General features: G+C 30.7%; 1 protein-coding gene and 1 long non-coding RNA gene across 4 annotated transcripts; both read left to right on the plus strand.

Moving 5' to 3' along the window:
• The window catches only part of LOC117924906 (receptor-like protein 9a), a 61,322-nt gene that overhangs the window by 20,987 nt on the left and 12,408 nt on the right, over positions 1-27,927 (plus strand).
• On the plus strand, positions 16,109-19,870 carry LOC117924908. Of its 4 annotated transcripts, XR_004652869.1 has the most exons (5): positions 16,109-16,309; positions 18,049-18,100; positions 19,000-19,095; positions 19,246-19,364; positions 19,488-19,681. It is a non-coding gene; the product is annotated as an uncharacterized LOC117924908 (long non-coding RNA). The 4 variants fall into 4 exon arrangements; XR_004652868.1 differs by lacking the exons at positions 16,109-16,309; positions 18,049-18,100 and adding an exon at positions 18,109-18,911; XR_004652867.1 differs by lacking the exons at positions 16,109-16,309; positions 18,049-18,100 and adding an exon at positions 19,701-19,870 and having other exon boundaries at positions 18,111-19,095; positions 19,488-19,627.

Consider the following 27,927-nt stretch of genomic DNA (forward strand, 5'->3'; position numbering starts at 1 on the left):
CTATGGGGCTGTTGAACAACAGAACTTTTATTTGGAAGCCTTACTATTCTCCGAGTAGCAATGAAGATCACATCCTTCCCACTGAACCTATTCCCAAACTCTCTCACAAGCCTAACGTGTACCTTGCGGAAGGCTTCTCTTAGACTACTGGGGATATGCATGACAACAACCTTTCGAGTGCTAGGGACGTCCGCTTGAAGGGCAGAGTTCATGTATGGATCCTTCAAGGCACTCTCGACTTCGGGGTTGGTATTCTCTCTGATAAGAAAATGCCTAGGCAACTGATTCCTCAAGTTCAATGGGTTCAGAACCCTTTTATCGATTTAAATCCATTGCACGACTCCCCTTAGGTGGACATCAGAAACAGGGGAAAGAAAGGGAACGACAAAAAAATAAAAAAAAAGGGCACCAGCTAACCAAACAACTAAGGCAAACAAACCTATGTTTCGCGTTTGGATCCATGGGCTTCGCTGTAGGTGGGTGGATCCGAATGCATTCCACGGGAGCGAGGACAAAAACAAGACTCTCCCATGAGGTATAGTGCAACAGAAACAGAGCCAAGTTGCTCTCAAATCACCCCAAGGAAAATAAACGAGCTAGCCACAATGAATTCATAGACCAAATGGCAACCATAAAACTGAACATATAATCAAGCAATCCACAAACACTATCCAGAAAAAGAGGAATAGGAATATATATCGATAAAATGAATTCAATGATTCATGGAAGTCGTACATTTCCTTTCTTCTCTCTCTGCGGATCCTCTTTATGACCCCTCTTGAGCTCCTCTCTTCGGTCCCCCTCTCTGGTTCCCTTTCCCTCAAGATCTCCAGCACCCCCTCTCTGCTCTCATGTTCACCAGTCAGCATGCATGACGTCTCTGACCACCAGCATAGCTGCCACCTTCGTCTTGCTGCTACTTGTCCAATGCAGCTGTCTCCATGCCAAAAAGGGGTCCCCTTCTTCCTACTAAGAAAAATGACTAAACTCCCGGGTGATTTTTTGAAAGGCCCTTTTGCTTCAACTTATATATAAAAATAAATAAATAAATAAATAAAAAGGTAATGATAAAATAATATCAACAAACCATTATATTTAAAATAGGGGTCTACAGTAGACTTTTTATAATTAATTTCATTAACTAATTTTGTGAATATATATATATATATATATATATATATATATATATATATATATATATATATATATATATATATATATATATATATATATGGAAACTTAAGAGTATACTATTATTATTTTTTTAGACTATGAGAATAATAAAGAAGATAGAGATCCAATATGTTATGAAAATGGATATTTAGTGCAATGTTATTAGATAAAAAAATAACTCATTTTCTTATTTTTTATTTTTTAAAATATAAATTTAATATTTGCAAGTCATTTAAATATATGTTTTAATTTAATATTCATTAAATGCTGAAATAAATATTGTTCTAGCATGATTTAAAATTTTAAAACATATATTTAATGATAATAATATATTAATTCTCAATTTATCTAATTAATAAACATAGTTAATATATCAAATTCTATCATTTATAAAATGATTTTAACAAAGTAATTGAATCATAGTAATCCATAATTATAGAAGATTTTGTCTTAATTCATTATCAAACCCTCATTATACTTTATTCTTAAAATAATTGGAACTAATTATTGATTAGGTTTTAAAAGCAAATATACTATAAATCAATCAAAAACAAAATCCTAAACTAAGAATCAAAGGTCATTAAAATCAATATTCAGATCCATCTAATCTCTCCAAAATGTCTCTTCCAAAAAATCCAAAAAACTAGTGATCGATATAATTACAATAGACCACTAATGAGAGCTCAAAAATAGCTCGAAAAATAACTATAAGTGCACAATAAGACAATAAATGATATAGAAAGACATTCTTGAATAGAATATGCCAAGATGACAAAATAGAGGATCTATAATTTGATTTCTCTATTAAAATGTAGTTGCTACTAAATAATTTTATGTTTCATTATAGTACCAAGGTATGGTTCCTACTTAACGATTTTATGTTTCAAAGTTCTCTTCCAATAACACTTCCAGAGATGACTTGAGCGATGTTGTAATTATTTAATTCATCCCATTAATTTATCCTATTGTTATTTTTGGTTTTCCAGATCAGTTTTTCTTTTGTAAATCTTGTTCAAAAAATGTTCTCTTTATCAAGCCAAAAAATTTATTGCATTTCGTTATGTATTTTCAATCTGATTTTCCTAATACTTTCTCTCTTTACACAAAAATGAAAAAATGTTGTGTCTTGGAATTACACACAAGAAATGCACTCTCTGAAAAATCAAAAGCTCTTCTCTCTACTATGATTTCTTTATTTTTCCCTATATATGGTTCAAGTAATAAGAGAAAATAACAAAAAATGAAACTAACTAACCATTTCAGATAACAAGTGGCAAAAATTTATGCATCACACTTATAACAATTCTTCACCTTGGCCCTTAATTTCATCTTATCAAATAGGTGACCTTCAGAGGGCTTGAGCATCCTTGAACGTTAATCAAGTTCAAACATTGTCTAAACTTACCAGTTGTTATTGTTTTTGTAATCATATCAACTAGATTATCTTCTGTTGATATCTTCACCACTACCACAGTTCCTCTAGCCACTATTTCCCTTACAAAATGCATTTTAACATTAATATGCTTTGTCATCTCGTGAAACATTTGATTTTTAGTCAGGTGTATTATGCTTTGATTATCACAAAAACACTTTAACACTTCTGTTTTAGTCCCAACTCCTCAATTATACATTTTAACCAAATTGCTTTCTTTATTGCCTCTGCTACAGCAATACATTCAGCTTCAGTTGTCGAAAAAGAAACCGCAGCTAGTAAATTTGCTTTCCAACTTATAGCAGTACCGAGCAACGTAAAAATATAACCAATCAGGGTTCTTGTGTCTATGCTCCCTACAAAGTCTGAGTCCACATACCCAATCAGAGGATCATCACCTTTATTTCCAACTTTATATATCAGACAAGTTGTTTGTGTTCCCTTTAGATACCTTAGCATCCATTTCAAAGCCTCCTAATGGGTCTTTCCCAAATTTCCCATGAACCTACTTACCAAACTCACAGCATAGGCCAAATTTGGTCTTGTACAAACCATGGAGTACATAACACTACTAACAACACTTGCATATGGAACTTTCACCATAAACTTCTATTTTTCATTAGTACTTGGAAACTAAGATAATGTTAGCTTAAAATGATGCGTCATGGGTCTAGAAATTGGTTTAGCATCTTTCATCCCAAATCTATCAATCACTTTATTAATATAAGACCTCTGAGAAAGATAAAGTTCACCTTTATGTCTATCTCTAGTTATCTCCATCCCCAAAATCCTTTGAGCAGGACCTAAGTCCTTCATCTCAAATTTAGCTTACAATAATGACTTTATGGTTTAAATTTTAGAAATATTCCCACTAGCTATTAGGATATCATCTACATAAAGTAACAAATATGCTAAAATTCGTTCATTCTCAAATCTGATATAAACACAACTATTGAAGTTACTCCTAGTGAAACCAATATGCAACATATAATCAAAACACTTGTACCACTGTCTAGGACTTTGTTTAAGTCTATATAGAGACTTTTCTTAATAAGCATACCTTGTTTTGTTTTTGTCCTTCACAAACCCCTCGGGTTGTTGCATATAAATTGTTTCTTCCAGTTCACCATGAAAGAATGTTGTTTTGACATCTAGCTTCTCCAATTCCATGATTCTATCAGCAACCAAAGCTAAGATCATCTTGATTGAAGAATGTTTCACCACTGGCAAGAATATCTCATTATAATCCACCCCTTCTCTTGGTGTAAAGCCTCTAGCAACCAATCCAACTTTATATCTTGCCTTTTCAACCCCCATAATCCCTTATTTTTTTCTTTAAAATCCATTTACAACTCACTATTTTTTTATTCCTTGGTCTGTCAACTAGAGTCCATGTCTTATTCTTAATCAGTAATTTCATCTCTTTTACCATGGCTTGATGCCATAGCTGCCTCTCATTTCCTTTCAGTACTTCTTGATATGTTGCAAGTTCAACTTCATCTAATTTTTCTGCTACAGTCAATGCAAAAGCAATTAAATTTGCTTGTGCATATTTTTGAAGTGGGCGAATTGTTCTTCAAGGCTTGTCTTTAGCTAGACTGTATGGGCTATCAAGTTTTGTATTTTCCCCATGACTATGATCAACAACTTCATCTCTATCCACTCTATCGAGTTCTGAATCCAAACCTTGATTTTGAACATTTTTAAAATCTACAGGCTCCACCTCAAATTGCAATCTATCCAGTATTGTCAGTTTCAAACTTTTTCCATCCTTTGTATTTATTAGTTGGGCCATTTTAGTTTCATCAAACACTATATCTCTGTGTAGATCCTCTATCTTGTCCTCTTTGCACATGATATTTAAGTCAATTATCATTCATCCTTTGTTATTTGTTTGTGATCTTAGGGTCCTTGTTTAAACTATTTTTTTTAGTCCTCATCGGTGGTCCATTGCAATTCTTTCGATCACTACCTTTGGATTTTCTTTAGAGATATTGAGAGGACTTTTTGAAGATCCTTAGTGTGATGATTAGTGACCTCTAGTTTTTTTAGCTTAAGGCTTTGTTTGGCTTGATTTTGATTGGTTTTTTTTAGTGCATTTGAGTTTAGATTTGTTTTCACATTGCATGGTTTTAGGGTAAGATGAGCATTACATTGTTTTATTTATTTATTTATTTCTTGATTGCAATGATTGACATTTTTTATGTTTGATTGCACAAGATTAATATTTTGATTTTAATTTCATGAATTTAAACTTTAATTTTAGGTTGACATATACATATATAGTCATTTTTAATGTCATATTATTGGTGCACTAAACTTCAGTTTTGTCTTCGTTTTTTTTTTTTTTTACATTTGATCACCTTTTTAATGGATGCATGGATTCTTTACTTTATGAGGTCATGAAGAGGGTATGTGAACTTGGAGATTATCACAGGAAGACCCTAGATGAGCATGGGAGATGAATTACAAATGTTTTAAACAAAGTAAGTCATCACATTAGAGAGGAGGATTGTCTCATGAATTTTTCTAGGAAAAGAGGAATGGTTAAGGGAATGGAAAATTCTAGAAGATAGGAAGTATGGAAATGGGCAGAGAAAATATGAGAGTCAGCGAGGTGTGGATTTTGAAAGAGGTGACGTGGCAGTTATATTTGGAGGATTCTGGGGACTAGTCAGCTAAGGGTGAAGAGATCACGTGGATAGCATTGGAGAAAAGAGAGGGCTTCGGTTTGGAATCATGACAGGATTTTTCAAGAAGGGGTTTTTTAGTTTTCATCTTTTGAGGAGCTTTTTTGGAGGGAAAAGAAAGAAATGGAAAAAGAAATAGAGAGAGAGACAGATGGGTTTTTTGGGAAAATCTGGAGAAGAGCATTCTTTTTCTTCTGGATTTCTAGAGAAAAATAAGAGAGATAGAGAGTTGCAGGAGGAGAGAGCTGGGTTTAGAGGGGGCGATTAGACGGGGAAAGCAGATTTTTGAGAAGCCGTAGAGGAGGTTTTGAAGAAGAAAATGGGGAGTTTTTGAGATTCGGAGCAGACTGTAAAAGGCAAGGGAAGAGATGAGATAACAGAGGAGAGGGTGAGGATTTCAGCTGGTTCTTTGGCTTTGGAAAAATAGAACTTACCGGTCTTTGGAGAAGCAGAGAGGTGTTCTCAGGTATGATTACTGTAACTCCTATGTTCATTTTCATCTATGAGTTCTGTTGATTATGGACTGATGTTGAATTTGGAATCGTTTTCTTTTATATCATGCTCTTGGGATTTCATTTAGGAATTGATTTGAACATGGTCCACTTTTATATTGAGAGTTCTTTGAATCTTTCAGTTGTACCACTGATCTTTGAACCCATTGAATTCAGCATGAAGTGGGTTTCTGTTTAATGGTTTGTTCATTTGTTGGTTCTTTTGGTCATGCTTTATTTTGAGATATTTTTCTTTTTGTTTCTACTGTATATACGATCCTTTTGTGGTTTTGCTGGGAGCCTTCATTTCTAGAGCCTCGTAAACCGCTGCATTCCCGTGTGATTAGAGACCTGCAGGTTACCATTATGACTCAGATTGTGAGGTCAGCAAAACATTACTCCAGACTGAGTTTAAACCGCAACTAAGCTAAAAAAAATCAGTTGGCTCACTAGGGTATTATTCGACAAGTCTGTATTCATGCCTGATTCAACAAGATTTTCGGCCATATGGAAGGCCTGACTGTCATAGTGCACTAGAATCTTTCTCTTTCTAATCTGTTTGAAGTTGCTAATGAATTGGAAATACCTCAATGAAGTGTATGAGAAAGAAAGAATCGATGTTGACAAGGAGTCCGAATATTGGAACACCTGTAAATAGTAAAGGTTCCCAGAGGAGCTTTGGTTTTGGTAAGAGTTCCAATGTATCTGATGATTACTTGAATCTTCAAAAGCAAGGCAGCTTGAGGGGAAAGAAGAGTAAGAAATGTGTAAATGGAGCTCAAACTGAGTTTGATAATAACAGATAGTGTATGACTGTTGAAACTTTCAGAATTGAGAAGCATTCTTCGGAGATCATTTAAGTTTAGATAAGAAATTATTATATTTCAGGGCACTATATCAGAACATGAAGGCCATGAAGCTTGGGTGTGCAGTTGTAGTTTTATATGGCTTTTTTACTATTGAAAGTGTAGGGATTTAGGCCGTGACAGTTGAAGGAGTAGCACTGGGTGATAGGATAGAAATGGCTCTGTTATGTGATCTTTGGATTTAAGGAGAAGATGCGGTATCGGGCTTACCACAAACAGGACTTGCTATAATTCTTGGGGCTGATGGAATCCCAAGACTTCCAAGATTGGTTGGAAAGTCAGTTGCAATAAAATTCATGTTTACTAAGTTAGAAAGTTAGTGGCAGGGATGTGATGTCAATAGTCAACTACTGTGTTCCTGCTAGTGAAGCTCATTTGAAAGTATTTGAAACTGCTCAGCATAAGAATCAGAAACCACTAATCAAATAAACAATGGCAGTCAGGAATGAGCACAACTTATCAACAAATAAATTCACATGGACATTGAGGTGGTCATGTTTTTTCATTATTCACTTGTTATCATGGTGATCCAGATGATCATCAATTGCGTCATTCGAGTTCTTCTGTTTCTAGTGGAGTCATTAGTAAAAAGGAAGACAAAAAATAAAGATCCTATAATTTTTCATGTTGTGATATTGTCAGATCGCTCTCTTTTCGCATTGCCCATTTGTTTCGAGAGTCAGGAAAGGCCATGCTGCTCCCTCAATGACGTGATGATACTCTGAATGTGTCACATTATTCAAAATCCGAGGTCTCCATTGTTGCTTTAGACCACATAAATTTTGGGGGTTCTGCAAATCCATCTGGATCAGAGGTATCCATATCGACAGAATGTCTCTCATTTGGCAAAGTTATTGATTTCATTGATGGCATTCTACTGGACACGCCAGACTCCTATAATTGAGTTATGGTGAATTGCTTGTATGGACATGGGATGGTTTAGTTAGTTTTGACTACACTTGTAGCTGCCAGTCAACTGCTTTTTATGGTTAACAAAGCTCCTGCTTCACCTATGGAGACTGATGATGGGAATTCAAAGCAGGATGGAAATGATGAAACTGATCATTCATAGGTTTACAGTCCCTTACCTAGCTATGGAAAACTAATGGGTCATCTGGTGAAATCATCCTCTATTTTATCTCCTTTTACAAAGCACCTGCCTGCCCAACCCCTGTCATTGGTGATATTCCTTTTCCTCGAAGTGCTGGGAACATTCAATGATGATTTTTCCTGTGTGAAGAGGACATAATGGCCTTAATCTAAAATAACAGAAACCACAGAAGAGTCCAAACCAGCCTCCAGAATAGCAAGACCTCCACAAGGACTATTGCGAACTTTATCTCTACCAATCCATAAATGTTTCAGGAGAGGAGTGAATATGCTCAGAACCTAATTCTCAGGAGGGTGATTAGTGGCTGTGAGTCAAGGTAGAACTTTAGCTGGAGAGCTAGGTGGCAATCTTTTGAAATCTGTCATTTCTTATGGTTGACTAACAAGTGGAATTCCAAGCTGATTTTTGCTGAGAAATTTAAAGATCTCTTCTCTGATCATGACAGTTTTAATGATATTCGTCTAGACCAGGATTTAATGCCTAGCATCGCCTGTTCAAAATTCAGTACGAAAGCATGTCTTTAAGCGAGAAACTTCTGCTGGAAATTCAGAGCATTGGTATCTTTCTAGAATTGGTGCTTGACAAGGCATAGATGAAGGAAGAAGAAATCAGTGAAGATATTAGGAGATTGGAAGAAAAGCATCTCTGACGGGCTTTCCAAGAAGAAGCAGATGGGTAGAATACTGAAAATTTTGTGCAGAAATTTAAGGCCATTTGGGCTTGGTAGCGAAATAGGGTTGGACATCACTACAAATGTAATGTTAAACCAGTTGTTTCTATTTCAGAGAGCTTTTCTGTTAGGAAATGTTGCATTGACTTCCAAACAAGAAATGTCGCAAAGCTTATGCAGTACTATTTCAGTTGATCAATTGAGCATTGCATGCCCTCAAGATGAAATGAGCAGTTCCTTCTCTGCACCGTTAGCTCAGCTTGACTAATGAAAATCATTCGGTTTACAGATTCAGTCCCATTGTGGATTAAACCTATCATTGGTGGTCAGAAATTAACACCGAATGCAGGAAATCTGTCAGTGCAGAAAATTGGGGATTTTGAACCTTTTGTTTAGTGTTTGGCCACCATCGGCGAGAATCCAGTTGAGCTTACAAATCAAGTTTCCTTATAAATTGAAGCATATTTGCTAGTTGAACACTTTTGCAGTGAATTGGGTTCTTCTATCTAGAATTTCCATGCTCCGTTCCAACATGGTTACTTTGATGCGCATCATCCTCCTCCTTATGCTTTTCGCTTCCTTGTGATCTTACACTTTTTAAATATGGATTTCAAAATCTTTTTCATTAAATAACTCCAATTTTTCTTTAAAATTGCATCCTTAGGAGTTTCTAGGCATCAAAATTCTGATTTTTAATAAACACTTGCAGCCATCTCCTCTTAGCATGCATCTTCCTAATTTTCTCTTTTTTTTCAATAATTTTCTTGATTTTCTCTATTTCAATAAACATGAATAAATTTCATGGTTCCAAATAATGGAATTCATAGAATTAATTCATGCAAAATTAAATTAGGCCTTGGTGGGGATATGTGACATGTATTAATGGATAAAATATGTGACTTTTGATAATAATTTACAGAATTTTATAACACATTTGATTCTTAGTATTGATATGTTTAAGAATATAAAGAAAATGATAATGATGATATGTATAATTATTTTAAAAAATATTTATAATTTTATTTTATAAGTATATTTCCTTTTTATTTAATTACTACACAAAATATATAAAGTAAGATTTTTATAGAAATTTTAACATAATCTTCCCTATTTTAAAGATACTTCCTAAATTTGACCTATTATTAATTAATTTAACAATATACTAATTTCAAATTATTAATCGCAAATTAAATTTTAGTACAAGAAAGCTATCAAGGAAACGTCTCAACGCTTTTTTAAGTAAGGAAAGTTACAATAACAAGTTATAAAGCTAATATTTCTATAGAAATTTAAGCATTGTCTCCCCTACTTTTGAGACATTTTTTTTGTTAGGAAGCATTTATTTTTCTACTATTTTTGTTTGCAATGAAGCATTAAAAGTATAGCTTGATTCACAATTATTTTGCTGAAAATTGTCTCCAAATATTGTGAAAAAATTATTTGTAAAATGTTTTTCTTTGTTATACAATTTGAAATATTTTTTTTTTGTCAAAAATATTTTTTTTCAATTAAAATACTTTATTAAATGGATGGATAAATAAGATAATGAAATGAAGAAAAATCAAGACCCATATGAGCTCAATAGTAGCTTAATAATGTTATTATTTATATAGTATTAAATTTAAAGCCACACGAGCCCATGATGCATGACATTATAAAATCAAAGCCTAATATTTAAACCATGATGCATTACATTACAAAGTCAAACTCCACGTGGGCCCATAATGCATGGTATTAAAAAGTCAAAATTCAAATGAAATTAACTAATGAATCTTGTGGATGCTATGTGGGTCTTGTGATTGATGGTAGTGGCGAAGTGAGCCATAGGGCTATGTTAAGAGGTGCCCCCCACCCCCCCCCCCCCCCCGCCCCCCCCCCCCCCAGCCATGCCTCCAATTTCATCATTCCATTTCCGTTTAGCACATCAAAAGGACCATTCAACTATTCATCACATTGAATGCACCTCAAATTTTCTTTTGCCATTTCATTATTTGCTAAAAAATGAAGGTAAGATTAAAAATTATGATTAAATTAAAATCAAAACTAAAATTACAATTAAAAATTAATAATTAAAATAACAACTAAAATGAACTTGTCATGGAAATTAAAATTGGTAGGCCATTCGAATTTTAAAAAGAAAACTAAAACTTAAAGTCAAAAACCAAAACTATAACTAAAATTAAAATTGAAGTTGAAATTAAGATTAACATTAAAAACTAAAATCACAACCAAAATTAAAATTAAGATTAAGATTAAAATTACAACTGAAATTAAATTCAAAATTAAGGGTAAAACTAAAACTGAATTTAAATTTGAAATCAAAATTATCAAAGAATATACATATATACTTATAAGTTTCTTGACATCACTTTTATTCCCACATAATGAAAATAAAGAAAATGAAACATTGTAAAATATCAAAATAGAAGAGTAAAGTAGCGTCAAAATAGACATTAAAGTATTACGAGGGACGGTGAACCCACATAATACTAGCTAGAAATGAAATTAGAGGTTTAGAGCAAGCAACTTTTACAAATGATGAGTGAATACAAGGGAGTGAAATATAAGAAAAATTAGTATTTGTTATAATTGTAGTAATGAATGTCATCACATTAATGTTAATTAAGTATTATTTATGATTTCCATTAATACTCATTAATGGAAACCATTAATGTTATTTATGAGTTTCATTAATATTCATTAATGAGGATATTAATGGAAGCCATTTGGAAAGCCTATAAAAGGACTTCCCGTCTCCTGTAATAGACATCCCAAGAAAAAGAAAGAAAAGTTTTTCCTCTCATTCTCTCTCTCTTTCTTTCATTCTCTCAACTCTCTTCTCTGATTTCTTCTTCCCTATTATATATCAAAGTAAGATATATTTTATTTCTACTACTTTGATTTACATTATATTTGTCCTTATTTTACAACACGTTATCAGCACGAATTGTTCTGAAGGTAATTCTCGTATCTTAAACTTGGAGTTATTTATATAGAATAAAATTTTGCATGTTTATATTATTGTTAATTTGTTTTGTTACATATTGTTAAAAGTTATAAACAAATTATTTGATTTTGTTTATAATCAAAGTTATACCAATGCTATCAAGTTATTATAACTGATTCTAATAATATTGTTTTGTCAGATATATGAAGTTATTTGACAATGTCGAATATCACAAAACTCGAATTTGTGGCACTTGACATTTCAGGAAAGAACTATCTATCTTCGATCCTTGATGCTAAAATACATATTGATGCAATGAATCTTGGAGCTATGATCAAAGAAGGAAATCAAGCATCCTTGCAGGAACATGTAAAAACAGTGATTTTCCTTCGTCATCATCTCCATGAAGGTTTAAAAAAAAAAAAAAAAAAAACGAGTTTTTGATAAGAAATCACCAGTCTCATCCAACTGGATCTGAATCATTCCTTGAAGTGAATGCAATATCATCCCAACTCATGGATGTGGATGAGGACGTGGTTGTGGTCGTGGAAGAAATCCCCGATACCATGGTTCTTATAGTAATAATTCTCAGAAAATGAAAGCCTCATTGCACCACCAGAAGTGGAACAATACTGAGACAATACAAGAAAATGGGAAGTATTTACAAGATAAACCTCCTAAGAACCATGAAAATAATTGTTATAGATGTGATATGAAGGGGCATTGGTCGCGTACCTGTCGTACGCCCAAACATTTGGTCGACCTTTACCAAGCATCAATAAAAGCTAAAGGAAAAGAGATAGAGATGAACTTTACCGATGATGATGGATTGGACCTAACCTACTATGACATTGATTTCTTTAGAGGTCCCAATGAAAAAACAGACCATTTGATAAACGATGAGAAAATTAACATTGATTGATGTTACTTTATATATGAAATAATATATTATTATGTCTTATATTTACATCTGATTTACTTTGTTATTTACATTATGCATTGTTTTTTTTGTTATATCTGAAATCCATGTGTTATTTGGTCTCAAGATGAATGAGGATGATGTATGTCTCACAAACTGTGCGACCACGCACACAATTCTTCAAGATAAAAGATATTTCCTCGAATTGACATTAATAAAAGCTAATGTAAGTACCATATCTGGTACTACAAACTTAGTTGAAGGCTTTGGAAGAGCAAACATAACGTTGCCAAATGGAACTAGATTCCATATAAATGACGCGTTATATTTTAGCAAATCCAGAAGAAATTTGCTCAATTTTAAAGATATCCGTAGAAATGGATATCATATTGAAACTATGAATGAAGATAATGTAGAATATCTTTACATTACTTCCATTATATCTGGCCAGAAGCTTATAATGGAAAAACTCCCGGCTTTCTCCTCTAGGTTGTATCATACAACTATAAAGCCTATTGAATCATATGTTGTCGTGAACCAGAAGTTCAACGACCCAAAAGTTTTTATCCTTTGGCATGACAGGCTAGGTCACCTAGGGTCTTCAATGATGCATCGAATAATGGAACACTCATATGGGCATCCACTAAAGATCCAGAAGATTCTTTCGCCCAATGAATACTCATGTGCTGCCTGCTCACAAGGTAAATTGATAATCAGACCATCTTTTACTAAAGTCATATCTGAGTCACCAATCTTTTTAGAAAGAATACATGGGGACATATGTGGGCCTATCCATCCATCATGTGGACCATTCCGTTATTTTATGATCTTAATAGATGCTTCTACTAGGTGGTCACATGTTTGTCTCCTTTCTACACGTAATGTAGCCTTTGCTAGACTCCTTGCACAAATAATCAGATTACGAGCACAATTTTCAGATTATCCAATTAAGACAATACGTCTTGATAATGCTGGCTAATTTACTTCTCAAACATTCATTGACTATTGCATGTCAGTAGGGATAAATATTGAGCATCCTGTTGCTCATACTCATACCCAAAATGGTTTAGCAGAATCCTTCATCAAACGTCTCCAATTAATAGCTCGACCATTACTAATGAAAACCAAATTACTTACTTCCGCCTGGGGACATGCTATTATGCATGCTGCATCTTTAGTCCATATTCGACTTACAACTTACCATGAATACTCCCCTTCACAACTTGTGCTTGGAAAACAACCAAATATCTCTCACTTACGAATCTTTGGTTATGCAGTATATGTACCAATTGCACCTACACAACGCACTAAAATGGGTCCCCAACGAAGACTTGGGGTTTATGTAGGTTTTGATTCTCCATCTATCATAAGATATCTTGAACCTTTGACAGACGATGTTTTTACAGCTCGCTTTGCAGATTGTCATTTTAATGAGAGTGTTTTCCCATCATTAGGGGGAAAAAAGTCGATTCCTGAAGAACGACGAGAAATTAGTTGGAAAACATCTACTATGACCCATCTTGATCCTCATACAAATCAATGTGAACTAGAAGTTCAAAGGATCATTCATTTGCAAAATCTTGCAAATCAATTACCAGATGCATTCATTGATACAAAGAAAGTGACAAAGTCACATATCCCGGCTGCAAATACTCCAGCACGGATTGATGTCCCTGTAGGACAGTTAACAAAGATACGCCTGAAGCATGGTAGACCTATCGGCTCAAATGATGTAACTCCCCGGAAAAGGAGAACCCAAGAAAAACTTGGCACTCTAGAAGAGTCCATCAAAATGACTGATCAGTTTAAAATCGATAAATCTATAGCCCTAAAAGAGGCACAAATAATGCAGAAAGCCCCTGAATAGGCAGATATTGAACAAGAAGTCCCCGAAGAGACACATATTGAACAAGAAGCCCCTGAAGAGGCACAGGTACCTGAAAGTTGTGAGATCTCAGTAAGTTATGTACAAACGGGAGAAAAATGGGATCGAAATAATATTGTTATTAACAATATTTTTGCTTTCCAAGTGGCCTTTGATATCATAAGAAATGATGAAGATCCCGAACCACGAAATGTGGAAGAATGTCGACATAGAAATGATTGGCCAAAATGGAAAGAAGCTATACAGGCAGAATTAAACTCATTAACAAAACGAGAAGTTTTTGGACCTGTAGTCCAAACACCTGAAGATGTAAAGCCTGTTGGGTACAAATGGGTATTTGTACGAAAGCGCAATGAGAATAATGAGATCATAAGATATAAAGCGCGATTAGTAGTACAAGGTTTCTCGTAGAGACCTGGTATTGACTACGAGGAAACATATTCTCCTGTCATGGACGCAATTACATTTCGTTTCTTAATTAGTTTGGCAGTCTTAGAAGGACTGGATATGCGTCTCATGGATGTTATTTACAACATATTTATACGGATCTATGGATAATGATATATACATGAAAATCCTTGAATGATTTAAATTGCCTGGAGCAAATAGTACAAAGTCTCGTAGCATGTACTCAATCAAGTTACAACGATCCTTGTATGGATTAAAGCAATCTGGACGCATGTGGTACAATCGCCTTAGCGAATACTTGCTAAAAGAAGAGTATGTGAATAACCCTATATGCCCATGCATCTTCATTAAGAAATCAGAAACCGGATTTGCAATTATTGTAGTGTATGTTGATGACTTAAATCTTGTTGGAACTCCTGAAGAGCTCACAAGAACAACAAATTACTTGAAAAATGAATTTGAGATGAAAGATCTTGGAAAAACAAAATTTTGTCTTGGCCTGCAGATCGAGCATTTTCCAAATGGAGTTTTAGTACATCAATCAACATACATTAAGAAAGTTTTGAAGCGTTTTTATATGGATAAAGCGCATCTTTTAAGTTCTCCAACGGTTATCCGATCACTTGATGTGAAAAAGGACCCATTTCATCCTTGCGAAAAAGATGAAGAGTTACTTGGTCCTGAAGTACCATATCTTAGTGCTATTGGTGCACTTATGTATCTTGCCAATTGTACATGTCCAGACATTGCTTTTTCTATCAATTTATTAGCAAGATACAATTATCCTCCAACTCGAAGACATTGGAATGGTATCAAACATATATTGCGTTATCTTCGCGGTACTACTGATATGAGTTTATTTTACTCAAGGGAATCAAAACAACAATTGCTTGGATATGCAAATGCAGGATATCTTTCAGATGCACTACAATTGTAGTAATAAATGCCACCACATTAATGTTAATTAAGTATTATTTATGATTTCCATTAATACTCATTAATGGAAACCATTAATGTTATTTATGAGTTTCATTAATATTCATTAATGGGGATATTAATGGAAGCCATTTGGAAAGCCTATAAAAGGACTTCCCGTCTCTTGTAATAGACATCCCGAGAAAAAGAAAGAAAAGTTTTTCCTCTCATTCTCTCTCTCTTTATTTCATTCTCTCAACTCTCTTCTCTGATTTCTTCTTCCCTATTATATATCAAAGTAAGATATATTTTATTTCTACTACTTTGATTTGCATTATATTTGTCCTTATTTTACAATAGTATTGATATTTTAAGAATTTATATGAACATATTATGTATAACATGGACCGTGACTCAGAATGAAAATGCAAAGAAAAATAAAGGAAAAGTTAATTTTATTTTTACAATATAAATATAATATTTTTGAAATGAGAGAAATATGATTAAATATATTTATTTTTAAAAAGAAAATATTAAATATAAATAGAATGGCTTAAAATACATTATTAATTGATTTTCAGACCGCTTAAAATCCATTTAATCTACGGGTTTAACAAGCATCAGATGAGACGGCACTTCCAGGTTACATCCCAATAGTCCAGAAATTCATCACCTGACTGAACTGATGTTATACTCCGATTTAGGGTTTACTTGCAGCTGAAGAAGCCCCATCTCTTTACGCAAAAGCTTTCAGTTATTCCTTCTCCAAAACCCTGCGTTTCGGTTGATCTCCGAGTTCAAGGTACTGTTCCAGTCTCTGTTTCCAATGGAGTCTCCATCGAATTTTAATCTAGATACAATAGTTTGGATGCCCGAGAAACTAGTGAGAAGACGATAGAAAATTTTGAATCGTAAACTTTTCACCATTAGGGCTCTAAGGTGGTGTTTGTTTTTTTGACTTTTTACTGAAAACCATTTAGTTTTAGAATTTAGGTTGTTTGTTTTTTTACTTTTTCATGACTTATTATAAACTTTTTACTAAATAGAAAAAGCCAAAATATGTGGCTTTTTCTAAATAGAAAAAATAACACAATTGTTTTTTTTACTTTTTAATACTTAATAGAAATAAAATACTACAAAAACAAACAACTTAATATTTAATACTATTAAGTATTAAGGTTCTATTTAGAATTAAGTAAAAAAACAAACACCACCTAAGTGTTTTTTATTTATTTTATTGTTATTTTTATTTCTTTTGGATTGTTGGCAGTACAGAAAGCGAGAAAGATGACATAGTAATCAAAATGTCTGTGTGCTGTTTTTTTTTTTTCTCTCTCTCTAATAAAATCTGGGTTTTCTTGGAACCGAAACAGAGGGTCCGATTTTTCTCTAAGTGATTTATAAATTGGGAATGTTGGAAGTTTTGAACCCTCACACTTCTCTTTGAACAACGAACTATTGCCGAATTGAATTATAGCTTGGGCTGAAATTTATGTTAGATCAAGGTTCTCTGATATTCGGGAATGATTTCGTCTGTAAAAAAAGTTTAGATACAGAAAAAATATGAAAAAATATGAAAAAAAGTAATTAAGACTTTGGACTGTAAAATTTTCACCTACCATGATTCGAGAGTACATAACAATGCCACCTTATTGAAAATTCATACGGGCTTTTTCTTTCTTCCTTATCCTTGGAAGCAAAAGATGAGATATGACAAAGTAATGAAAATGTTTTTCTCTAAATAGAGATATAATGATGGACAGTATGTATAAGTTAATTTAACATTCATTTCTCCATTTTTCTGTGATTGGATCTCATTTGCTTGTTCTCAATTCTATTCTACTATCAGTATTTTCAAACTGTTCACTCCTTGTACCTTGCTTGATTTAGCTGTCATTTTCAAACTTCAATTAAAGTAATGAATCACTTGTGCCAATTCCAAGACTTGTATTTGCTTTCCAAATGCTATTTTTAAAATTTTAAATGGAAGTAACTATGAGTGATTAGAACCTCTTATCTTATTAGGCTCAGATCAGCTGCAAATGCAAAACAGAGCCCAAGCTTGTCTTGAGACTGTTCCGAGCCCTTAAGCTCCAGCCATATGGTCCTGTGATGTATAATTAGAACTTCAGTTGGATTTTGGTTTGACTTGAATTAACAGCTCACTGAAATAGTGAAATATATTGTTTAACTTACAATCTCTTTTTGGTATTAATTTCTCTGATACACTAACTCATGCATGTGCTGAGATGTTTATTGATCATTTTTACTATTAATTTCAATTTTAAGTGGACTGCTCAAGGGTTCCTGGCCTTGATTCCTCACATAAATGAAGATGATGCTGCACTAAGGCTTGATGTAGAAGTTCTTAAATAACATTGAACTCTCTTCCTTGGATGAACGGAAACAATACATTTGAAAAATGAAAAAGAAAAATGATATATTCTTATATTTGTACTCGACCTGGATCTAGATAACATGATATCTTCTTGTTTATCGGTTTTATGACTGAATTTTTACTTGGTGCTGATTCTCTGACAGGGAGCCATTGATCTTCTTATGACAGTCTACAAAAAGGAATCTATTTCAGTTGGTAAGTTACTTCATTAACTTAAAACAATGATGCACTGATGTTATCTCGCATTTCTAAGCTTAATTTGCTACATAACAAGGCCTAACCCCAACTTAGGGTAAAGTAACGAATTCTATTCTGTATTCCACTTTGTTGGGTTATAGTTTTCTGATGAAAAAAAGCTTCATTGCATTTTGTCACTAACTTAACCCACCTATATTGTTGGTCTCCGCTTTGTGTCTATTGCACCTCATAGCAAGGGAAAAGAAAATGAAAGTAAAGGAAAATCTATCTGTTTCTTTTCATGATTTTACTCTATGTTGCACATTAAAGTTGTCTTGTCCTTTTGTCCCCACATGGTTGCTATATTTTCCAATAATGCTATATTTTCCAATAAAGCATTCATTTTCTGTTAAATCTTTGCTTACTTCTCACCCATTTAAGATTCTTAATTTCTTATATAATCATTTTATACATATGTTTTGGAGCCAATGAACAGTTTGTATCATGAAGCTGTTCAGCTTAGTAGGTACAAAGTAATGTCCTCTTAGTGGAAACTGGAATAGAGATACATTTGTATTTATTGATTTATTTATTTATTTTTGCGTTAGATTGTAGGGAGGAATGGCTTATCTTTATGCATGTAAAACCACTGTTCTTTTTATTGGCTATATTGTTTTTTTTCCCTTTTATATATTTCAAAATCAAACAATGCATTTCATTGAATTACAAACGTGTGGAGCAATGAGAATGCATTTCAGTGAAATATACTGTTCTTTTTATGCAAGTCGTGGGATCTAATGAGAATGCAATATTCAGGGCACGCAGCCAGGTTTTTGATTGTAACTCTATGCTTTCAATTCTGCACAAACTTCTAACTTATATATTCTATTAATTGGTTCCCATATTTGTTGTAAAAGTTGTTCCAAACTTCTAAGTGGTGATCCTCATGTTCGTCTAATGGGTTCTTTCTCAGATATTCTTGATTCATGGAGTAAATCCACCAAGGCACCAAGGTTGTTATTTATTTATTTATTCCTTCCTTCCATTAATTTTTCTTGTACTTTTTTTTAAAAATTTAGTTCTTTTTATGTGTCATTTTTATGTTTATTTTGTAGGATATCAACAACAAATAATAGTTTTTAATATTATAGTTTTCTCTGCAGCCTAGAGACCCTGTTCTTATGTTGCAAGTGTAGGATTGCCAGAATTAAGTTATAGTGGATACCAGCGACATGCCTATATTTGGGATGATTATCCTTCACTTCAAGATATCTTGGATGTGGTAAGAATGCTTATTCATTGTTTCTTCTTATTCAAATCTCCTTATTTATTGCTTCCTCTTATTATGTTAATTTGTGTTTCAATGGTCTACTTCATTGCCAAGCTAATGCCTTATTTCTTGAAGAGATAAAGGTAGCAACAACTATGTGGGTTGGCATTCTGATGATGAAAGCTTTATGGTTCAACCTCGGAAATTGCATCTATTTCTTTTTGGTTGTGAACGTGAGTTCTTCTTGAAGAGAAAACCTAGTAAAGCGTCCCAAGGTATATTAATGCTTCTTTTTACTTCTTGATTATCTCATTTGCATTTGTTGATCATCATTCGTTCACACTAAAGCATGGATCAATGTTCGTGATGAGAGGCTGCACTTGGAGAGACTGGGTCCACTTAGTCCCCTAGTGTGCTAAAGGAGATGCAACCCGCATTAACCTCACCTTCAGGCATGCTATTCGATGGGCTGTTGGATAAGGGGGATAGGTAATTCATCGTCAAGCGTCTATTCTATTTCTATTATTCTATTTCTATTTTGTTGTGGGTCTCAGAATACTTCCTTTACAAAACAAAATTTATTATACTTATGTTAGAAATTGTTCTAAAAATAGATAATTTTTGGAACGATTTTGAGATGCTAAGTTGTTTTTTATATAATTTTTTTAAGTAATGATTGAAAAAATAAAGAATATTTTAAAAGCTTTTACATTAACTATATAACAACTTTTTGAGATGCATAAGAATATATATTTTTTTGTAATAAAACATATTTCATTGGAAATTATATTTTGTGGTGAAAAGGTAATTGTTTACCATGAATTTTTTTTTTTGGTAAAAAAGTGATTTTTTACCATGATTATCTTTATGAAAAATGATATGTTGCCATAAATTTTATTTTGGGGTGAAAATTGAAAAGTGACATGTTGCTACTCATGAGTTCTTATGAGAACTCTTCTAAGAGACATATTTATATTAAATAAATCTTAGTGGATTTAGACTCGATTTAGAAAATGTATTTTTATTAAGAAAGCAATTTAGAAAACTTAGAAATTTTTGGACATATTTGAAAATATGTTTTTTAAAATTCAAAGAGATTTTAAAAAAATATTTTAAATTCTAGATTTAAAATTCCTTTTCAAATTAATTTTATTTCTAATTTTCATATAAGTTTATTTTATATCTTTTACATCATTATTCCCAATTATCTCAACTTTACTTGCTTGTGTATCTCAAGTTGTAGTAACTTTGAATCTTCAAAGATAGTCTAAATCAAAGGAAAGTAATCACAATGAATAGAACAAAATTAATAATTTTTTTTTTAAGAACCATATTAATAATAGTCATATTACATTTTTTTTTTAAATAATACTAAGAAGTAGTATTAATAATGATAAGCATTAAAAGAAAAGAATAAATTGAAATAATAATAAAATTAAAAATACTAATATTATAAAATGTTATTGTTATTGTTAATTCTCAACTATAATAATATCAAATTAATTATATTTATAGAAATAATAATAATAATTAAAAGCATAAATTAAAAGGAGGAAAATGACAAAGGGTTGAAGGAGTCATAATTCATTGTCACTATCTGGTACCCTATCGATGATGGAGAGAGAAGATGTGGAATTGGTTAAACTATGAAATGGACATTAAGAATTGTGGAAATTTTTAAGATGATGGAATTTGTGTAACCATTAACATCAATTTGATTAGGTCAAAATGTGAAAAAAAAAATTCAATAATAAGAGAATGAATAATGTGTCATGGTTAGCAACATAAAGATGATAAACAATATAACTATGTGTGGTGGAAAAGAAATGTAAAAGAAAATGATTATTAATTTAGATGGATTATTTACGTGTGGAATGTACCAATTTATTTAGACACATAGAAAATAGAACTTCAATGATAAGATGAGGAAAATGGTAAAGAGGAGAAACAAGCTGACTTGTATAAAGGTAGGTCCAAGAATTTCATCATTGAATTTTATTGAAATATTGAATCTAAATTTTGAAATAAAAATTAAAGCTCACAAAAACATTAAAAAAGTTAAAAATTATAAAATAAGTAATAAAAATTATAAATCGTTTTTAGTACGGTAGTGTTTAAAAATATTTATAATCTTATTTACATATTTGTTTTGTTTTAATCACTATAAGAAGAAGAAGAAAAAATCAATTGAATAAAATATTATCAGAATTATCTTTAGATTTCCTATCAATAGTTTAATAGAATTCAACCATAAAATAACAAAAAAAAAAATGTTATTTATTTATAGTATAAAAAGTTTTATTTTAATATTTCTCCAACATATTTGCTTTCGGCATCCATTAAATATCACCAATATTTTGCTACTTTTTCATTCTTATCTCTAATATTTAATGCAATATATAGACCCCTCACCTAGCATGATAATGGCCTATCTATCTTATGTGGATGACATAGACTTGAAATTTAAATAAATAAAATAATACCAAATTTAGGATTTTCTTCATGTTTTAAATTCGAAATTGGCATTTAAGATTTTTTTTTTTTTAAAAAAAAAACTCAAAATAGGTTTAAAACGAGTTCAAGTATGCCTTTTAGCACCCCCCCAATTGAATTTTTAATTACTTTAAAAAAAATAATTTAAATTTTATTTTCCTATACATGTAAAATAAAAAAAATACTTTTTAATAAAATAATTTATAAAATCTAATATTTCATTATTTATAAAATATATTTTATAAATAATTTATTTACTTATTACCTTTTCTCTTTAGAGTTATCATTCACCGTGGGTACCCTATTAATGATGAAGATGAAGTGCATTGGAGTCAACAGAGAACGTAAAGCCGACAAAGACTAACAATAATGTGTGAAATTTGTGGACAATTTTAAAATAATGAATGTTATGGGCCACAGAATTAAATATGACCATGAAGACAGATCAGCATGCGTGGGATTTGGGCAACTATAACCATTGCCAGAGGTAGAAGTTCACATCAGTTGAAGTCAACAAAAATGGAAAAGTATTCAGGAAAATGAATAATGGGGGCCACGAACGACATAAAGACGATAACGAATTCCTGAAAAGCCAGTGGAAAAAAAATTCAAAAGAAAATGAATACCAAAGAACACAAACAAAATGGGAAAAGAAGGAAGATTATTACCTGTTGACTTTGACTAATTTAGAGGTGTGGAAAGTAGTAACTAAAAAATGTAAAAGAGAATTAATAAAACGGGCAAAATTGGTAATTATATGTAATAAAGGTAGGTGGTAGAAATTGGCATAAACCTAGAGAATTGTAGTGTTGCTAAATTAAAACTTTTAAAACTGAAGTTAAAAATCATTTTATAAAATAAAAATATGTTGGGAACTTCTTTTTATAAAATAAACTCATCAACACATTGAGGGAATATGAATATATTTCATGAACCCAAAGATGAAAATGAACACCTTTTTAAGAATTTCAAATCTTGCAAAGAATAATTACTTAAAACTTAAACATGCAAGTTCTTATAAGGACTCTTCCGAGAGGCATATTTATATTAAATAAATCTTAGTGGATTTAGACTTGATTTAGTAAATATATTTTATTAAGAAAATAATTTAGGAAACTTAGCAAATTTTGGAAATATTTGAAAAGATGTTTTTTAAAATTCAAAGAGTTTTTTTTTTTTTTTTTTTTTAAATTCTCAATTTAACCTTCTTTTTCAAATTAATTTTTTCTCAAATTTTTCATATAAGTTTATTTTATACCTTCTACATCATTATTCCCCGTTATCTCAACCTTATTTACCTATGTTATCTCAAGTTAATTTTGTAGTCACTTTGAATCTTCAAAGAGAGTCTAAATCAAAGGAAAGTAATCATAATGAATAAAACAAAATTAATAATATTTCTTTTTAATAACCATAGTAATAATAGTCATATTATATAATTTTTTTAAATAATACTAAGTAGTAGCCTTAATAATGATAAGCATTAAAAGAAAAGAATAAATTGAAATAATAATAAAATTAATAGCATTTTTAAGAATAATAGTACTAGTAATAATAAAATTAAAAATAATAGTATTATAAAATGTCAATTGTCAACTATAATAATAACAAATTAATTATATTTATATAAATAATAATAATAATAATAATAATTTAAAGCATAAATTAAAAGGAGGAAAATGGCAAGCATCAAAGGAGTCATAATTCATTGTCACTCTATTTGGTACCCTATTGATGATGGAGAGAGAAGACTAGCGTGTGGAATTGGTTAAACCATGAAATGGACATAAAGGTTTGTAAAAATTTTTAAGATGATAGAATTTGTATAGAAGACAAGATAGAAGATAGAAGACGCGGAATTTGTGTAACCATTAACATCAATTTGATTAGGTCAAAGGTGCGGAAAAAAATTCAATAATAAGACAATAAATAATGTGTCATGATCAGCCACATAAACATGATAAACAATAGAGCTATGTGTGGTGGAAAAGAAATGTAAAAGAAAATGATTATCAATTTAGCATGGATTATTTACGTGTGAAATGTACCAATTAATTTAGACACTCGTGGAAAGTAGAACTTTAATGATAAGATGAGGAAAATGGTAAAAAGGAGAAACATGCTGACTTGTATAAAGGTAGGTGCAAGGATTTCATCATTGAATTTTATTGAAATATTAAATCAAAATTTTGAAATAAAAATTAAAGCTCACAAAAACATTAAAAAAGTTAAAAATTATAAACCGTTTTTAGTACAGTAGTGTTTAAAAATATTTATAATTTTATTTATATATTTGTTTTGTATTTAATCACTATAAAAAGAAAAAAAATCAGTTGAATAAAATATTATCAAAATTATCTTTAGATCTCCTATCAATAGTTTAATAGAATTCAACCATAAAATAACAAAAAAAAGGTTATTTATTTATTTATTTATAGTATAAAAGTTTTATTTTAATATTTGATATTTTTGTATAAATATAAATTAATATTTTAGGGAAGGTAAACTAACCTTATGTATTTTTGTTACACTTAAATAACATGATTTCCCTTATTTCTAAAGCACTATTTTTATTTTTTGGTCTATTTTATACTTCCATTTACCAACTTTCTAATTTTTTTTTTCATCTTTCATTAAGATTTCTTTAATTCTTAATTCTTTTAAATGAATATTACTCTTAATCTAAAATGAATAGTCTTTGTTTCCCTTTTGTGTCTTCTCTATGTGTATATAGTGTAAAAATTCAATGGTACAAAATTGGAGTTTTCTACCTATTCCATTAACCTTTTCTCTTTAGAGCTATCATTCACTGTGGGTACCCTATTAATGATGAAGATGAAGTGCATTGGAGTCAAAAGAGAACGTAAAGCCAGCAAAGACTGACAACAACGTGTGGAATTTGTGGACAATTTTAAAATAATGAATATTATGGGCCATAGAATTAAATATGACCATGAAGACAGATCAGCATGCGTGGGATTTGGGCAAGCATAACCATTGTCGGAGGTAGAAGTTGACATCAGTTGAAGTCAACAAAAATGGAAAAGTATTGAGGAAAATGAATAATGTGGGCCACGAACGACATAAAGACGATAACGAATTCCTGAGAAGCCAGTGGAAAAAAAAATTCAAAAGAAAATGAATACCAAAGAACACAAACAAAATGGGAAAAGAAGAAAGATGATTACCTATTGACTTTGACTAATTTAGAGGTGTGGAAAGTAGTAACTAAAAAATGTAAAAGAGAATTAATAAAACGAGCAAAATTGGTATTTATATCAAATAAAGGTAGGTGGTAGAAATTGGCATAAATCTAGAGAATTGTAGTGTTGCTAAATTAAAACTTTTAAAACTCATGTTAAAAATTATTTTATAAAATAAAAATCTGTTGGGAACTTCTTTTTTATATTTTTAAATAATTTTTATCTATAATGCTTTATTTTTATCATTTTTTATATTTGTATAATTATCTTTTAAAATAATCATTAGAAAGTAGCAAAAAACAACTAAAATGATTAAGGAGGTGTTTTTGAAAGTAGTTCTAAAAAATAACTTTCAAGAATGGTTTTTTTAGTGTTTTAATTAAGAACAAATTTGTATTTTAAAACTAAATTATGAAAAATAGTTTTTTATTCCTAAAAACAAAAACGTATATTTGATTGTGTTAATTGATTTTAAAACTTTCCCCTACTTTAATACTAATTGAAGGTTTATGATTTTGTTTTATGAAATTACTTGATCAGGTGTGAAGGGATAGATAGTCTTTTATTCAATTAGCCTAAAGTTTACCAATTTTATTTTTTTTTATGATGAATTCTTTAATTAGATTGAAAATTAATAATCAATACAAGAATTTCAATCACATACAATGACATAGGATATAGGTGAAAAACTATCCATAAAGCCTTCTTCTAGAGACTTTGTGGATGTAAAAACCATGTGGTCAAAAACTATTACTTCATGAGACTTACATCCCAAAACCTATACTTAATCCACTTTCATGAGGCAATACACCACTGTGCTCTTTAGTAAACTCATCAACACCTTGAGGGAATATGAACCTATTTCATGAACCCAAAGATGAAAATGAACACCTTTTTAAGAATTTCAAATCTTGCAAAGAATAATTACTTAAAACTTAAACATGCAAGGACTCTTCCAGGAGGCATATTTATATTAAATAAATCTTAGTGGATTCATACTTGATTTAGTAAATATATTTTATTAAGAAAATAATTTAGGAAACTTAGCAAATTTTGGAAATATTTGAAAAGATGTTTTTTAAAATTCAAAGAGTTTTTTTTTTTTTTTTTTTTAAATTCTCAATTTAAACTTCTTTTTCAAATTAATTTTTTTCTCAAATTTTCATATAAGTTTATTTTATACCTTCTACATCATTATTCCCAATTATCTCAACCTTATTTACCTATGTAATCTCAAGTTAATTTTGTAGTCAGTTTGAATCTTCAAAGAGAGTCTAAATCAAAGAAAAGTAATCACAATGAATAAAACAAAATTAATAATATTTCTTTTTAAGAATCATAGTAATAATAGTCATATTATATAATTTTTTAAAATAATACTAAGTAGTAGCATTAATAATGATAAGCATTAAAAGAAAAGAATAAATTGAAATAATAATAAAATTAATAGCATTTTTAAGAATAATAATACTAGTAATAATAAAATTAAAAATAATAATATTATAAAATGTTATTATTATTGTTAATTGTCAACTATAATAATAACAAAAATAATAATATTTATAGAAATAATATTATAAATTAAAACGCATAAATTAAAAGGAGGAAAATGACAACAGATTGAAAGAGTCACAAATTCATTGTCACTCTAAATTCTCTCAACGGATTTCCAGTACCCTACTGATGATGGAAAGAGAAGACTACTGTGTGGAATTGGGTTAATTATGAAATTGACATAAAAGTTTGTGGAAATTTTTAAGAGGATGGAATTGGATATAAAGGTTTATGGAAATTTTTAAAAGGATGAAATTTGTGTGGAAGACAGAAAGATATGGAATTTGTGTAACCATTGCTGGAGATAGAACTAAACATCAATTTGATTAAGTTAAAGATGTGGAAAAAAAATTCAGTAATAAGAGAATGAATAATATGGGCCATGAGTGACATAAAGATGATAACTATGCCTGGGGATAGAGTTCGCCAACTCCCCAAAAGTCTGGAAAAGAAATGCAAAAGAAAGTGATTATCAATTTACCATGGATTATTTACGTGTGGAATGGACCTAGTAATTTAGACGTGTAGAAAGTAGAACTTCAATGATAAGATAGGGAAAATAGTAAAGAGGAGAAACATGTTCACTCCTATGAAGGTAGGTGCAAGGATTTCATGATTGAATTTTATTGAAATATAGAATCTAAATTTTCCAATAAAAATTAAAGCTCACAAAAACATTAAAAAAAATTAAAAAAATTTATAAAACAAGTAATAAAAATTATAAACCATTTTTAATACAGTAGTGTTAAAAAATATTTATAATCTTAATTACATATTTGTTTTGTATTTAATCACTACAAAAAGAAATAAATAAATAAAAAAACCAATTGAATAATAGATAATCAGAATGATTTTTAGATTTCCAATCAATAGTTTAATAGAATTTGAATATAAAATAGCAATAATTTGTTTTATTTATTTCTTTATAGTATAAAGAGTTCTTTTTTGATCTTTGATCATTTTTGTATAAATATAAAATTAGTATTTTAGGAAAGGTAAACTAACCTTATGTATTTTTGTTGCACTTAAATAACATGATTTCCCTTATTTCTATTACTTTTTTTTTTTTTTGTTTATTTTACACTTCCATTACCAATTCATATTTCATTAAAATTTATCTACGTCTTAATTTTTTTTTTAAATGAATATTACTCTTTATATAAAATAAGTTGATCGGGTAGTCCAACTTTTATTATCCAAATCCAATTTCTTGGTTCCTTAAATTTTTGAATTTGTTAACTCGCTCAATTTATGTGCAATCTAGAAATATAAAGTCCTATACAAATATCTTAAATGGAAGTATCTTAGCCACTCAAAATTTCAAA

The sequence above is a fragment of the Vitis riparia genome, chromosome 11 (assembly GCF_004353265.1).
Source record: "Vitis riparia cultivar Riparia Gloire de Montpellier isolate 1030 chromosome 11, EGFV_Vit.rip_1.0, whole genome shotgun sequence".
Taxonomy (NCBI): domain Eukaryota; kingdom Viridiplantae; phylum Streptophyta; class Magnoliopsida; order Vitales; family Vitaceae; genus Vitis; species Vitis riparia.